A 16,592-nucleotide genomic window follows, 5' to 3' on the forward strand; every position below is an offset into this window, starting at 1 on the left:
CAAAGTGTGTTTTGGATTATCGTTTCTACACTGTCCAAGGTAACCCTGTTATGTTACAAGTAGGAAAGGAAGCATAATGAGATGAATGAAATACTGCGATATGATGAACGTCTTACGACGCAAGGTTTCTCTCAAACGTCTTGTGATTGATAGCAGCATTATGAAATGTGTTTAGTTTTTTCTCCATGGAGATATTGATACGGAGATTTACATGTGAGTTCCCGAAGAATTACATGGATTAGTTCAAATAGTGCCAAACCACGGAATACCCTCTTAACTTGTTTGAGGCGTTCACTTATGGATTAAAGCAATCCGGCAAATATGGTATACCCGTCTAAGTGATTATTTGATAAGTCAGGGATATGAATGAACGCCCTTGCGTGTTAAACTATGAAGTCTTATTCCGAATTGCTAGAGTTACAATTTATGTTAATGACATGAATCTTACTACGACTTTAGAAGAGCTTCAAAAAACTGCCTCTTACTTGAAGACGGAATTTGAGATGAAGGATCTTGAGAAAACTCGTTTATGCCTTGGCCTGAAGTTCAAGTGTTGTTCTGACAGTACTTTGGTTTACTAGTTGAACTACACCCTGAAGCTGTTACCTTCGAGTATACATGTGATCGTCCATACGTTATATGCAAACGAGACCTTTGAAGAGGTTATGGAATCCGAAGTTTCATATCTGAGTTCAACTTTGTGCTTCGTTGTACTTAGCTCATTGTATTAGACAGAACATCTCTTTCGCTGTTGATTTATTGGTAAAGATGCAGCACTACGCCTACACGCAACCACTGAATTGGTGTTAAAGACATATCCTAAAGATACTACGGATTTGGGCAAATCCCAACGCATCTTGAGCGGATCTGATCCCCCTGATCCTTGGAATAATGCTTGCCTTGTTTGTTATGCTGACGCTGTTTACTTATCAGACCTGCATAAGGCACATCCCCGAACGGTGATGTCTTTACTGTTAAAGGATATTACAATATCTTGGATGTCCACAATATGACCTTAGTTGCGAAATCTTCGAAACGTTCCAAGACTCACCTCACTTCACTACGCCACAAGTGAGACATGATTAGGAGTTCTTGTTGAGTATATTTGAAGTACTTGCTATTTTTCATCCATTGTTAAGTCCTAACGACGATCTATGAAGATTATGCCATATGTATCAACCCGACGAAGACATGATACATCACCGAAGTCAACGCCAAGACATATTACGTCTACATCTACTTCAGCAAAGCATCAGGAGACTAAAGTCATGCAAGCCTATCCCAGATAACCTTGCCGACCTCTACATGACGTCATTACTGAAGTCAACCTTCCAGAAGCTTGTCCGAGGAATTGGTATGCCTAACTATTCGTATGCAATGCTTGTATTTCTCATTTGGAAGTTCTGACAAACTCAGGGGGAGTATCCAGAAGTATACTCACTTGATCTTAATGTACTCTTTTTTCCTACGATTAGGAGCATTTTCCCACTGGGTTTTTGCTACCTAACTAGGTTTTGATGAGGCACCCATCCTAGGCTGATCATACCCTTGTGAGCTCTTCTACTTGCGTCCAAAAGACGTATAGTTTTGACTTAATGCAACTTCTCACTTTTCTCCTTAGTCTATGGGTTTTTCTCCTACCTTGGGTTTTACTATAGCGAGATTTTGTGAGTTTTACCTTTTATGCATTCTTCCGTTAGTTTGAGGCTCGCATTTGCTCATTGTGTCGATGACTTCATCAATTGTACTTACTTTATCGCTGAAGACCTGATGCGCCATTTAGTTGAGTATGTACACACTCAAGGGGGAGTTGTAATCCTATTAAATTAGGAATGTGATTCTGTAAATCCTAGTGTATCCAGGGATATCTTTGAATATTCACTTTAGTAGTTAATATCCTATTAGAGTTGTAATCCTAAAAAGGTAAGGAATTAACCTTCCCTACGACTATAAATAATGGCACAATGGGGTGGAATAGAACACACCTAACAATTACACATCTTTCTCTTCTTTCTCTATGTGTTGCACCCTCTCTCTCTGGTCTCCATAATTGTTTAGGAAATTATGCCTACAATAGTGGCTCAATTTTGTTTTAAATTTTTTGTGTTTTTGGTAAAGGTTTTTTAGCAACAAAATTTAGTTTTTCATCGTAGAAAGCCGCCTTATGCGACAAATATCCAGTGTTCCAAAAAAATCAGTCTAGTGGTGCCTAGGTGTAGAACGATCAGTAACCGCCGTGATTAAGTCCTAATTGGTCACAAAATTGGAAAGCATAATAAGCGGAAGCCTGGGCGGGACTAGGCGAGGCTGGAGGGGGGCTAGGCGGGCGTATGTGGAGAGCGCCAAAATCAAGAACTTTTTTTGTTGTAGAGCCCCATGTCGCGCACGAGGGATGAGATAAAGCCCTTTTGTCTATTTAATTGCACGATTTTACCCTTAAGATGGTCCCCACCATTTTCCCTTTTACTTATTTTTAAATTCTTTTATTGTGTTTCACTGTTGCTGCTAGGTGCAGGCTTATGACTTTGTGGAGGACCTGCGTGAATAACTTAGCAAGCTTTCGTGTTAAAGAAAAATTAATGAAAAGAGCTTCAAAACTTTGCATTTTAATAAAAAACCATCTAATAACTTTATTTAATGAAAATGACCAAAAAAAAAAAAAACATAAAATATTAACGTGTGCCCAGTGCTCGTTAAGTTTCATAAACAATGTGGTACCATTAAATTTCATAAATAGTGTGGTACCGTTAAGTTTCATAAACAGTGTGGTACCATTAAATTTCATAAACAGTATAGTACCGTTAAGTTTCATAAACAGTGTAGTACTGTTAAGTTTCATAAATAGCATGTGTGACGACACGCGGGACCTACGCGCCAGTTTTTTTTTTTTTTTTTTTTTTTTTTAATATTAAAATTATGTATTTTTCATTACAATTTAAGTTCTTTTGTCCTTTTTATTAAAGTTTAAGGTTAAATTTCATAAATAGTACAGTACCGTTAAGTTTCACAAACAGTGTAGTACCGTTAAGTTTCATAAATAGTATGTGTGACAACACGCAGGACCTGCACTAACACATCTCGACCTGAATTGTAAACTAGGACTCCGACTCGAGTTGTACTGCTGACACTTGAAAGGTGATGATGCCAGAAAGTGTAGTGACGTGGAAAATGTGAATGGATTTAAACCTAAAAGTGCCTAAATACAAGAGTGCGCTGTGAGCGGGAATGAACCCATTTCACACGTGATGTCAGAGCATAAGTAAAGTACAGTAGAGTGGATTGAGAATCATACCATCGAAGATAATCTCTAATACCAAGATTTGCCACGAATCCTCGTCGATAAGAAAGCTCAGTTATTAAAGCCTGGAGGGGCGAAAAACAAGGGTGAGTGGGTCTGAAAATAAATTTTTAATAAAAACCTTTTGAAAACACTGTAACTCTTCGCTGTAAAACCTATATAGTTTCCAGAAAGTCATACTGCGTATAAGTATGAAATCAAATGCAAATCAACAGTAAATCTAGAAATATTCCAAATCACTACATATCAGCAGCAGCATAATAAAATTAGGTGCTCATCAATCTATGCTGACACACGAGTCGGAGTTGCCTAAAGCAACTTGTACGACTCATAAATCAATCTATGATAACACACGATTCGGAGTTGCCTAATGCAACCTGTACGACAATGTTGGAGTTGCTTATTATTGCAACCTGTATGACAGTGTCGGAGTCGCCTATTATTGCAACCTGTATGATAGTGTCGGAGTTGCATAAAACATAAATATAGTCATGCCATAACTCAATCATTTCAAATAACACCATACACTCAACTGAACTTACCTGCGCGTCCTGCGTTCACCTTAGCACTTTCAAGCATTCACAACAATTATATGCAAGTAATATGCATATGGATATGCCATGATGTAATCTAAAACTCAACCATATCATAGTATTTTAAAATATATTTATATGACATGGCATAAAATGCATAAATCAATTTATATGCAAGTAATTGCAACTTGTATGATAGTGTCGGAGTTGCATAAAACATAAATATAGTCATGCCATAACTCAATCATTTCAAATAACACCATACACTCAACTGAACTTACCTGTGCGTCCTGCGTTCACCTTAGCACTTCCAAGCATTCACAACAATTATATGCAAGTAATATGCATATGGATATGCCATGATGTAATCTAAAACTCAACCATATCATAGTATTTTAAAATATATTTATATGACATGGCATAAAATGCATAAATCAATTTAAAAGCATTTGCAGAACTATCAATCATATATATACTATAAAAAGGAAAAGACCCACTCACCTGAAGTTTGCGCTACAATTCCTTAGCACGAATATCGAGACGTTACGAACCATCATCGCCTAGAACAATTATCAAATAACGTCTCAGAATTCTTATCGATAGAACACGTAACTTACATAAAATACATCCCTAAGGACGTTTTAGAATGATTTGAAACCCATTGACCAAAAGTCAACCGTCAGTCAAAAGTCGACGGTTGGGTCTACAATCCTACGTAACTCAATCCAGAAGATCCGCACCTCAGATTTCCAATCCATAAATTCTAAAGATCCACATTATGCTTCTAGAACATCATACAAAAATTTCATTACGATTCGACTGTCAGATCTTCGCCAATTGGTAGAACTAAGTGGCTGCCGATGTTTTATTTTACAAACAAATTCAGTTCGGGAAGATCTGTATGTTAGATTCCTGATCCATTAATTTCTATTATCCTCAAATATTACGAGCTTAAACTTTGGTGATGATCCAACCGTTGGATCGTTAATTCATATAAGGATCAAGTGACGCTTTCTATCATAACTATGTTCAAACGATGAAATTTCATCAATCAGACTTCACATATGGAATTGGGGGTATCAAATTTAGCCTAGGAAGGTCAGGGGATACCTCAGCCCAAATGTTGCCACCATGCGTCGCCGCACGTGGCGGTCGGCTGCCCCGACTCGTTGGAAAATCCAACTAGTTCAAAAAATTACCAAAATTTACAGGAGTGAATATCTCAATGAGTAAAGCCAGGTATAATTTGGCTAGAAAAGGCTCTAAATTGATTTGGGTAGTTGTTGATTCGTCACCAAAACGAACTTCAATGCCTCATCCAAAGCTTGGGCCTTGCTCCTAGAGTTGAAAGAAGTCTTTTGGTGGTGGCCATCGATGATGAAGCTCGCCGAAACCACCGGAAAAAGATTAAAGCCACTGGAAAGGCCGTGGGTTTTGTGGTTTTGAACTAGAAAATGGGAAAGAAATTGGGAAATCTAACACTACAGAAATGTGGGACTCATCAAGGGCTTTCCATGGACACCAAGATCACCCAAAACGGAGTTCGTATGAAGGAGATATGAGCGGGTCAAATTGGCTGGTCGGGTGGAGAAACCGGGTTTGGCCAATTCTCTCATTCTCCCTTCCCTTCTTTCCTTTTTTCCTCCTTCTCTCTTTCTCATCCTAACCGTCCATCTCACACTTCCTTTTTCAATCTTAGCCACACACGTGGCTCATCCCATTGCTCTAGATTTTCTTTAGCCTTCCATTTAAATGGTAAATTATCTATTTTGCCCTCCACTTCACTCATTAATAACTCCTTCGTTATCACTTCATTTCACGGACGGTATCGTGAGGTCGAGCTTTATCCAAATATGTCAAGAAACATAACAGAAATACAAGGATCAAATACATCCTCGAAAAATTACGTTTTGCTCCCTAGGGATGGATTGTCACATACGCGCCAATTTTTATTTATTATTTTTTTAATATTAAAATTATGTATTTTTCATTACAATTTAAGTTCTTTTGTCATTTTTATTAAAGTTTAAGGGTATTTCATTAAAATTTAAGTCTTTTTTATTAAATAAAGTTATAGCATGATTTTTGGTTAAAATAAACTTAATCCAACTCTTTTCATGAAAGTTCACTTAATTTAATTGGATATAAAAGCAATTTGCAATTTGCATGCCTTTTTTACAATTGGTAGGCCTTTTTTGGGGTAGTACTGTGGGCTTTTTGGTTTCTTAATGCAATTTGTACGGGTCTTTTTACAGATGTGTACCAAAGCAATTTGCAATGTTACAAAACTAATTTATATTTTTGTATTTTTTTTATTGCAATACAATGATATGTTTTTGTATAAGTAGATACTTATTCATATAATATAATATAATATAATATATATATATATATATATATATATATATATATTTATATCCACCTAGACCGTCTAAGCTCTCGCTTTGCCGTCTAGGCACTAACCTCAACTTGCCGCCCGATTGGCGCTTAGCGTTTTTTAGAACCTTACAAATATTTTCTCACACTAAGTACATTGTCGTCACGCAAATAGTGGAGCCAAACCCTAGTTTACCACAAAACATTTGGGGTTTTGTGCGATGGAAAGGACAGTTGCGCAAATAGTCCTTGAGTGACTAAGGGTTCCCTGCGCAAAGATGCAATGTCATCGCGCAATAGGCTTATTTTTTTAAGTTTGAGCACAGCGAAGTTCATTTTTTCATCATCCAAAACGCATTGGGTGACAAAATACATTTCATCGCTCAAGAATTCTTTGCACAAGTTGTTTTTTTTTACTAGTTAATGAAAAGAAAAACTGATCGTTTAGTGATAATACGAAAGGAATTACCTCTTTTATTACCCATAGAAGAATTTACTTGTGTGCATATTTTATTTTTTTTCCAACTTCGATAGCATTCGATGAGTTTGAACATGTATTTATAAAACAGTAATCTTACGTATGTTAATTTTGTGAGCCGAATTTGTATTTTACATATATGTATGTTTTCCACTAGCACTTACCTTTTTGTTCTTATTAATACAATCATCATCATCTTCCATCTGGATTATTAATGAATCTTATATAGCTTTTCTACTAGCATTTACTCATGTATATGCGTGTTCTACAAGCCAACTCGTCATGATCAGCCTCATTGAAGACTTGCAACCCATGGATAATTTGAACTTTAGCCCAAGCAACATTTCTTCTAAACCCTAGCAGCACTAAAAAAAATAAAATATAAAATAAAAGGCTACCAAACAGGAACAAAAAATAATTGTTGATTCATATTGTAAAGAAATGCATGCTGCAATAAAGATATTGGGCAGTAAACTTGAGATAAGATATGACCAGAAAAGTCATTGGCCTGAGACAATTACCAAGTGGCATTGACAAATTCTATCAATCTTTTTTTTTTTTTTTTTGGGATGTTCTGTCAATCTTTTACCTTTGAAAGTTCAAACAATAATCTGAAGACATATCAAGAACCAAATCTGAATACTTACATGCTAGTTTAGTTAGTCTTGTGGGATGTGTACAATTAAGTTTCTATCTTGCATGATTCTAATTAGGGAAGATTAAAATGCCTCTATAAATTTTTTTCTTGAAAAAGTAGACTGTCGTGACGAAGTCACCAACTGATTCATTTTTAAATACGAAAATAGATATATTAACATATATATCTCATTTTCTTCCCGAATATAAATAAGGACAACTTACTGTAAATACCATTGACCTTGACTTGGACTTCAGCTTTTCTGCCAACTTGAAACCCCAGCCGTTTTGAAACCCCAGCCGTTATTAGACAATGTTTCTACTCCACCATATAAGTCGGAAATTTGGCTAGTCCATTTTACTTTATACTATGCCAAGAAAAAGTCAAAATATATGTTGGTTGGTATAGGAAGTGTCATTTTTTATTTGAATCACGCAATGAAACAATGAAACAGAATTAATGTGATAGCCCGTTTTGAAAATTTTAAAACGTACGCGTGAAAAGACGATTTTGCCCCTAGTGTGATTTTCGTTGTGTGGTTGTTTTTGGGTTTTTGTTGGCATGTTTTGGGCCACACACACACTCTCCTGCACCCCACACTTTTTCCCCTGCCTTGCACACTGTCCCGAGCTCCCTTTCCCTCTCATTTCCATCCATTTCGTACGGACACACTCCAAAACCACCCAAATCTTCACAGATCGAAGAAACAAAGTACATATCCATGCTCGTGAGGTTCATTGGAGTCCAACCATACCCATTTCAGGTAAGGATACCTTCGTTTTCACGTCGAACTCGGGATACCCCATTTTTGGTACTGTTCATGCACATGTAAATTATTATGTTTTTGGGAATTTCAAGCTTGTAGGAAGCATGGTGAGGTCCTTAGGAGGCTCGGGGTGGTTCGTTTGAAGGTTTTGGACGTCGGGATCATGAGTTTCGAGGTTGGCCGAAGTTGGGGATATTTTCCAGGCGAGATTTCGTGGATTTTAGCACTTGAAAGTGGTATGATTTTGTTCCTCTCATTGTAAGCTTCATTTTGGTACCAATTTTGTGAAATTTGGTTGAAAAACGAAGAAGATATCACGATTTGAAATTTTCCCGATTTTCCGGAGCCGGCGACGGCGCCGGAGCCTCGCCGGAGAAAACGACAGAATATTCCGTCAGTTTGGACGGAATATTCTTAACGCCGTTGACGGAATCCGTTAAAGTTAACGGAATATTTCTGACGGCGTTAACTGACGCCGTCAGCGTGCCAGGCACGTGCCTGCGCGTGGCTGGCGCGTGTGGTTGTGCCTTGGCCGGCGCGTGGGGGCGCGTGCGACGGTGAAAAATTATTTTAAAAATATGGGGATGTTCCTGAGGTTGAGTAGATCACGTTGGTGTATTCATACACCCCATTTGAGCATTGTATGAGAAGTTTAGTTAAACTTCATGTCCCACCCCACCACAACCAGTTTTTATTTTTATTTTTTTGTGTTTACTTTTTTTTGCTTGATCATTTTTTTTTTTTGTCCTTTACTTAGTTATGAAGCATTACAATTATATAAATACATTTTAATCGTCCAATACACAAATATGTAATAATAAGGAAAAGAAAATTAATAATTAAGTATTCAACACGTGGTCCATATTTGTGGAAAATGAGACATCCCACTTGTATGAGTACTGCTATACAAATTTATTATAGTGAAATTTTATTTGAACCCACATTTCTTATCTCTACACCCAACTAAATAAATTTATCTACCAAACTTCCAAATTTATCCTTAAATAAATAAAAATGAAAAACTAATTTTATAACCCTAAAACACAAACAACAATAATCTCTCTACACCCTTTTTATTTAATCTGTTGAATTCAACCCTTTTTATAGAGAGAGAAGAAAAAAAAAAGTGTAAGGGGATGGTGGGTGTCGACGATTTTGGAGAAGGGTTGCCGGCATTAGGGTTAGATTCATCGGATTAGATAAAATGGGTGTAGAGAGAGAAATTTTCTATGTTTGTGTTTGGGTTTATAAAACCCTTTCTTCTTCCTTATTTATTTAAGGGTGACTGTGGAAGTTTGATAGACAATTTTTTCTAGTTGGATATAAAGATAAGATAGTTGGGTTCAAATAAAATTTCTCTTTATTATATTATGTCTTCATTTCATATTAATTACATATCAATTTCATGTTGTGTCACTTTTGTTTTACCCTTAAATACGAACAAGAGATTAAAAAAAATCATAAACACAAACATGACGTCCTGCGTACTTTTTATTTGAGCAATATTCTAATATGTAGCTCTTTCCAACCTGGCAATACCCAAAGACTGCATGAACTGTTGTATTAATATAGTTTCTGATTATCAGTTCATATACCAAAATACTACCATAATCACTAACTATTATACTGATGTGCATCGAAGATTCAAAATTAAACCTATACAATATAATCAACGGAAAATGTTTCTTGTGGCTCGACAATAGTCATTTCCACAGGCTAAAAAACAATAAAATAAAATTTACTATGTACTGTGGGCAATATTTTGTTTGTGTAGGTTTATACGAGGAACCAAGGCTATATGACTACGTTTATTCTAAATTTCTAATGACTTCTCTCACACAAAATTTTCCTTAACCTCTCAGCTTGGCTTCTTCAACAAAGTCTCCAAGTTATATAAGAATATGTGTTGAGCAGAAGCAGCTTCCATCGATCGATCAATGACCAGGTCCCCTGCGGCTTGGCCCGGAGTAAGCTTGCGCTACAAGGAAACTCTTTATGGACTTAAAAGTACGTTTATCTTGAGCACCTATAAGAGGTCTCGAGGCCTCAACATGCGCAGAGTAAAAGAGTGGGAGAACGAAGATGATGAACATGGAAATGGCATTGAAAGCGAACAGAAGAGAATTTTGATATTTCATTTTAATGAATACAGGGGTTTGGGTGAGGCTCAAAAGATGTTGGGTTGAATTGGAGGCACAAATATAATATGAGAGGTAGCTGGTTAGTTTGCTTATATAGAGACTTGCTACTAGCTAGGGTAGCTTGGTTTGCTATTTATTCATTGACTTTTTGGTATTGCGGGCTGCCGCTGGATTGTGTTTTCTGTGCTATGACTTTAAAGTTTGAAAATCTTAACCTCAGCCTTTGACTATTAATTTGAAGCAACATCAAACGTCTGACTAATTTAGTCAGTACTATTCGACTGAAATAGTTAATACAGTCCGAGCTGTCAAACGAGGCCCCAATGTTTTTTAAATACAGAAATAGGAATGGGTCAATTGTCGGATAATATTTAGTTAAGTTGGTAGGTTTCTTATTTTATTTTAAAAAGCGATGGATATATTTCATTGATCAACAAAAATAATCACAATCGGTGTCACATGTGTACAATTTTTTCAATGACAATACATTGGTCTAAAGGTAATTTGCCCAGAAAATATAATGAGTAAACTCCTATTTAGCTACCACATAAGCATATTTATAATTGTATTGTATTGCAACGAAGAATACATATCAATTACTTGTATTAAGGGATTCTTCAAATAGTCTGTGGTGCTCATTGTGTAACTTTTTATAATAAATTTTATAGATCATTTTTACGAAAAAAAAAAAGAAAAAAAAATCAAATTCAAAACCATTAAGACATCTAACGTTAGTGAAAAAGAAAGACGAATACGATTCTTCAAAAAGACACTAAAATGACTACCATTTAATTCAAGGGAAAATTTGAAATAGGTCCAATTTTATAGACTACCTTTTGAAATAGGTCCAATTTTTAGTGACTTTTGACTTTTGAAATAGGTCCAATTTTTAGTTACTTTGGACCCATATCAAAAAACCCCTTCGTTCATATATATGTTTCGGATTAAGATAGTTTTTTGTAGATATAATATTTGAAAGAAGACCTAAAAAATAGACAAATAGATCGATAAATTACTTTGTAGAGTGAGCTATACAAATAAGGGTGATTTTGTATACAGTCAATTAAAAGTTATAATATTAACAATAAGTCAATCAAATTTATTGGAGAGGAAGGCGGATTCGCCGATGAGCTGGAGATGGGAGGCCCTTGATTAGGTCCTCCAGCGTACCTAGGTGAGGGTTATGAATTTGGAACAATGGAACATCGCAAATTTCGTCCACGGGTGTGTATTAGGGTTAAGATCTAAACATGTAAAATGACATCGCTTAAAGAGATTTCGGTTTGATTTTTCTTGAGTTCGGTTTTTTCCAACTTTAGTTCGGCTAGCTTTTATTGTTTTGGTTTTTCGAATCCACCCTTACATGACAGCATAAATCAAGTTTTTAACTATTGCTAAAACTTTTAGGTGAGATGATTACAGCATCCTTTATAAATGTCGTCTGCTCCAAAATTGCATATTTTAAAAGCCAAATTCTTTTATACATTGTTTGAAAAAGTCTACAAATGAATATGTTATTAGTGCTCTAAAAATAAGAAGTTATTTTGCAATCTTTGAGGCATAATTTTCGCTTTGTAATTTTATACGTTGCATAATACTTATTTTCAAAGAGCCAAAACAATTATTTTTGAAAGCACTATTCTAAAAATCGACCTAGGCGCTGGGCGGTGGAGCCCCGCCCCAATTTTGGGCAACGCATTTGGAAAAATCGGTTGGAAGCTAGGCATCCCTAGACGGCGCCTAGGCGGGTTAAGGCAGCTCCTAGGCGAAGAGCTAGGTGGCACCTAGGCTATCTTAGGCGGTCCTAGGCAATTTTTTTAATTTTTTGTATATTTTTTTTTAGTAATTGTGATTTTTTTCTTTTTTGGTTTCATGATGGTATACTTACGGAAATGATAGATTTACTACAAGTTCATCCAATAGTGAAACAAATTGGAGCACTTTTGAGGGGATACATACAAAGAAAAGAAATAAACTGGATACAACAAGGTTAAATAATTTAGTCTATGTCTAATCCAATAAACGGATCATGATTCATGAACAAGAAGAATTTAGTCTATCATCCAAATCCTCCTCATTCTGATTATATGCTTACTGTTTTTTAAATATTGAACTTTTTGGATGTATATAATTTGTGTATTCTTCTACTTCTATTTTTACATTTTATCATTCTTTTATTATCCATACAAGTATAGTCTTTTTTTAGGTGTAAATAGACACTTATTTACAAGATATATAATAAATTTACATAAATCCGCCTAGGCCCTGCCTAGCTGCTTAGACGCGAGGTCCCTACCTGCCACCCGACTAGCACCTAGCGATTTTTAGAACCTTGTTTGGAAAGTAAGGTTTAAGCAAAATTTTCAAAGAAAAACTTGGTAATTCCTTGGACCATGTGAATTCAACTATATACACTTATTTAGCAATTGGTACAATATTGAAATCATTCAAAGAAGTAGCCGACCACAAAAAATAAAAATAAAAATTGAAGCATATGAACCGCAAGACTCAGGAACATGTGCCATGCCAACACATACAATCGGAGTAAAAAGTTGAAATGGTCTCCATCCTCAAACTTTTCAAGTCGTTTGAAGTCGGTCACTTTCCGCGGTCTGTTGCAGTTTTAGATCAAAGAAAGTTGAGGCTGTATCATAAAATCATATGGTAATATAGGGAATCGTTCAACTACTTATAAGCACATAGAAAGTTTCTCCTCTCATCAATGTTGGGTTCATTATTCTTAACATGCCCCCTTACGTGTGGAGAATTTCAAGTCCAATGCGTGAACAACACGACTCAAGTGAAGTGGAGCACGTATGGCCGTTGAACTTCACACGTGGGACAACCTACTCTGATATCATGAAGAAAGTTTAGGTTACACATTAAAATTAATTAGAAATATGAGGAATAACCTAACTACTTATAAGCACATGTAAAATCCTTCTTCTCATTAATATCGGATTCATTCTCAAAACAGACTCGCACCTCACTGACTGCTCAATCAGCTCATTACAATATTCTCCACGAAAGGCACAAGAAGGGTTTGAATTTGCAACACAGTAAATTCAAGAAGAATGACCAACGACAAAGGTAATCTACCAATTGCAACTGTCCATAATCTTAAAAAAGCTTAAGTCGGTGGAAAATGGAAATCCAATTAATCTTTTTAATTATGCCCAGGTCAAAGGCAGGAGTTAATTAGTAGCACCACATGTTTGACTAGATACGGAGGTATATAGCAGAAAAGATTTTCACACTTCCTTTTCCTCTTCAAGCACACTTTTATATAGTTTTGATATTTATATCGAATAAAGGAAAAGAAAAATTAATAAAAATAGCTTGAAAATTTTGAGTTTTAAAAATAAAGATAAAGTAAAGGGTAAAATGATAAATAGTATAAGGATTGACCTTTTAATGTAAAAATGTGGTTTTTCGTTAAAGTGAACAGTACCAGGAGTTTTTCATTAAAGTTCTCAAAAATAAATGAACCATTTTAAGCAAGTGTATGCAGAAGAACAAACATGGTGCGTACAAATCATTTTCCACTGAAGCTTGCTCTATTCATGATAGAACATTTACCTTTATATCTATGGTTAGAGCTCAACTCTTGTTTTTACCTATCCTCGTATCCCTCTAGATATCAATGGTTCTGTCATTACCACCGCTCTTTATATATGTCTGCTGGATTGATTAAACTAAAGAGATACAATGAACATAATTAAACATAGGTGTAGAAGAAGAGAAAAAAAAGAGATTATTTTAATTAAACAGATATTGTTGTCCCTGCAAAGTGAGCAAACAGCTTACCAGGCAGGCAATGTATGAACATGTCTCGGCGTTGAAAGGTGATTCCTTTTGGGGGACAGAGAACCCAGATCTCTTCCATCAAGTCTTAAGAATCCGAAGATTCGGATCCTTAAAATTTGATTTAACAACTATAATTATTATCACTTTTCAGAAGGGTTCTTGTTTGTAGTCGTTGGATCAAATTTTAATAGTCCAGATCTCCGAATTCTTAAGATTTGGTGGGATGAGATCCGGCTGGGATCTCTGTCCCTTTTGGATGTCACCAAACGTGTCATTGGAGACCAACGATACTGTAATGCACTGTTAGTCCGCTTGGCTGACATTTGGATTTGACCAATTGCATTTTTCAAACTCAAAATGTTATAAAGCTATAAACTATTCGAAGAAGCATATATGAGTTTAGCTGAGCTATGAACTATTTAATGTATCCCAATTTGGATCGTCACCTCCCAAATTTAAATAAATTTAATGTAATTGTCTTATTATTTGTTAAAAAAAAAAAAAAAAGAATTAAAATTACAAGGAGAAGTTGTAATTCACTTTAAGTGTTTTTAAAGCTTAAAAATATTTTCTCCAAAAACGTTTTTGATCATTTAAAAAAAACGCTTCATTTATCGACAAAACAAAGATAAACCAAAACATATTGCAAGCATACGTCATTCTATAAAATAGGCAAGAATATTTATACATACAAGCATTCGAAATGTGATGTTTGATTCACCCAATCCCATAAATAGGGATTATAATTATTTTGATTTCTTAACATGCATTTGCTAAAATATAGATAAGAAAATCATTTCACTCCTTAAGTTTTTCCTACTTTTCATTACGTGTAAACAATTGAAAAATTACAAATTTTCTCTTTAAATCCGTAATCAAATATAAAAGAAAATATAAAATCAGATCGACTACGAGTTTTGATTCATTCCTTGCATTATTAAGCTTTCTGGTCCATTCATTTTTCCTATTTTTATTAAGTAAACATGCTCTAAATAGAAAGATCAGCCAACTTTATTGATGTCTGAGATCATTTCGGATGTAGGCTTTTGATTGTACATGCTACGTGGAGGTGTTGGTACTTTTTTTTCTTGACCAGATTTTCTTCATGGGTTTTGTTATGGCAAGGTTTTAATAAGGCCACACCCACCACTTAGTACTACAGTTTAGTAATATTCATTTTCACTTGTATGTGAGAGGTCTTAGGTATGATTTTCGCCAAAGATGAATTTGAACCCCTTATTTGCTGCCCATTGTGAGGCTTAACCATTCCCCCACCCACTTAGTGTAGATAATTGTAAACGTGAGTCATTAAAAATAAGTATGTAAATATATTGTCAATATTAGGAGTCCTTTATTAGGAAGGATTAATTGTTGTGTCCTTTATTGATTATTGTTTCCATATAGAACAAGGAATGTATTTGTATATATTTCAAGGAAGTAATACAATAAAAATTATCCCGTAAAATTCTATTTGGCATCAGAGCCAAGGCTGCCGTAACCCTAGTTTTTTCAGCTGTGCTCAGTCGACTGGTTTTCTACAATTCTTCTCAAAGAACTCAATTTGGTTGTGTGTGTGTGTAATATTGTCATGTGTGCAGCAGCGTGGTGCATCATCAATTCAACATGTAAGTACAATGTCGGCTTTGCAGATTTTTGTAAAGTAGAATGGCGTATGCGAAGGCAGTGGCATGTTGAAATTGGAGGGTAGTGTTCGTAACCCAACTAATAATCCAGTATTGAATCCTATCGTTAGTCAGAGCGATGCGTCTGCTGTACCAAACACCGTGAAACTAAATGGATCAAATTATCCTCTTTGGTCCAAGGTTTTAGAGAGGCACATCGCTTGACGAGGTAAGAAGGGCTTTGTGATTGGGATTACCAAGGAGCCTGCTAAGGATAGTGCTAAGTATGAGATGTGGGAGACAGGGAATGTAATAGTAAAAGGGCAGTTGATCAATTCCATGGAACCTGCTATCATGGGTTTTTTTAGTCACCTGTGTACTGCCCAAGAAGTTTGGGAAGAAATGGCTCGGACCTATCATGATGGTTCAGATATTTCTCAAATTTATGAATTGAAGGTTAAATCTTTCAGACTCCATCAAGAAGGCCAGCCAGTTGGTGTGTATTACGCTGACCTCAAGTCCATTTGGTAGGAGTTAGATCAAAGGAGACCAATTAAGATGGAGTGTGTTGGGGATCTCAAGACCCTTAGAGAAGAAATTTAAATTAATCGTGTGTATGCTTTTTTGGCGGGTTTGGATGATATCTTTGATAAAGTATGTAGTGATATTCTACATACTCAACCCTTACCATCTGTTGAAGAGGTGTTTTCTGTTGTTCGGCGTGAAGAACAACGACATGCCACTATGATGGGTGGGAGTAACAACTAAGGAGGGCTGCCGTCCATGGCCATGGTCTCTCAGCCAGCTATTGCCCCTCATCCTAATAATCATTCTAATCAATCTTTAAATTCTCGTCCCTTTACTCGAGAAAATAAAGATGATTTGAAGTGTACTTTCTGTGGACAAACCCGTCATACTGAGGATACAAGTTTTG

The sequence above is a fragment of the Pyrus communis genome, chromosome 10 (genome assembly GCF_041283825.1).
Source record: "Pyrus communis isolate YQ-2024b chromosome 10, ASM4128382v1, whole genome shotgun sequence".
Classification (NCBI taxonomy): domain Eukaryota; kingdom Viridiplantae; phylum Streptophyta; class Magnoliopsida; order Rosales; family Rosaceae; genus Pyrus; species Pyrus communis.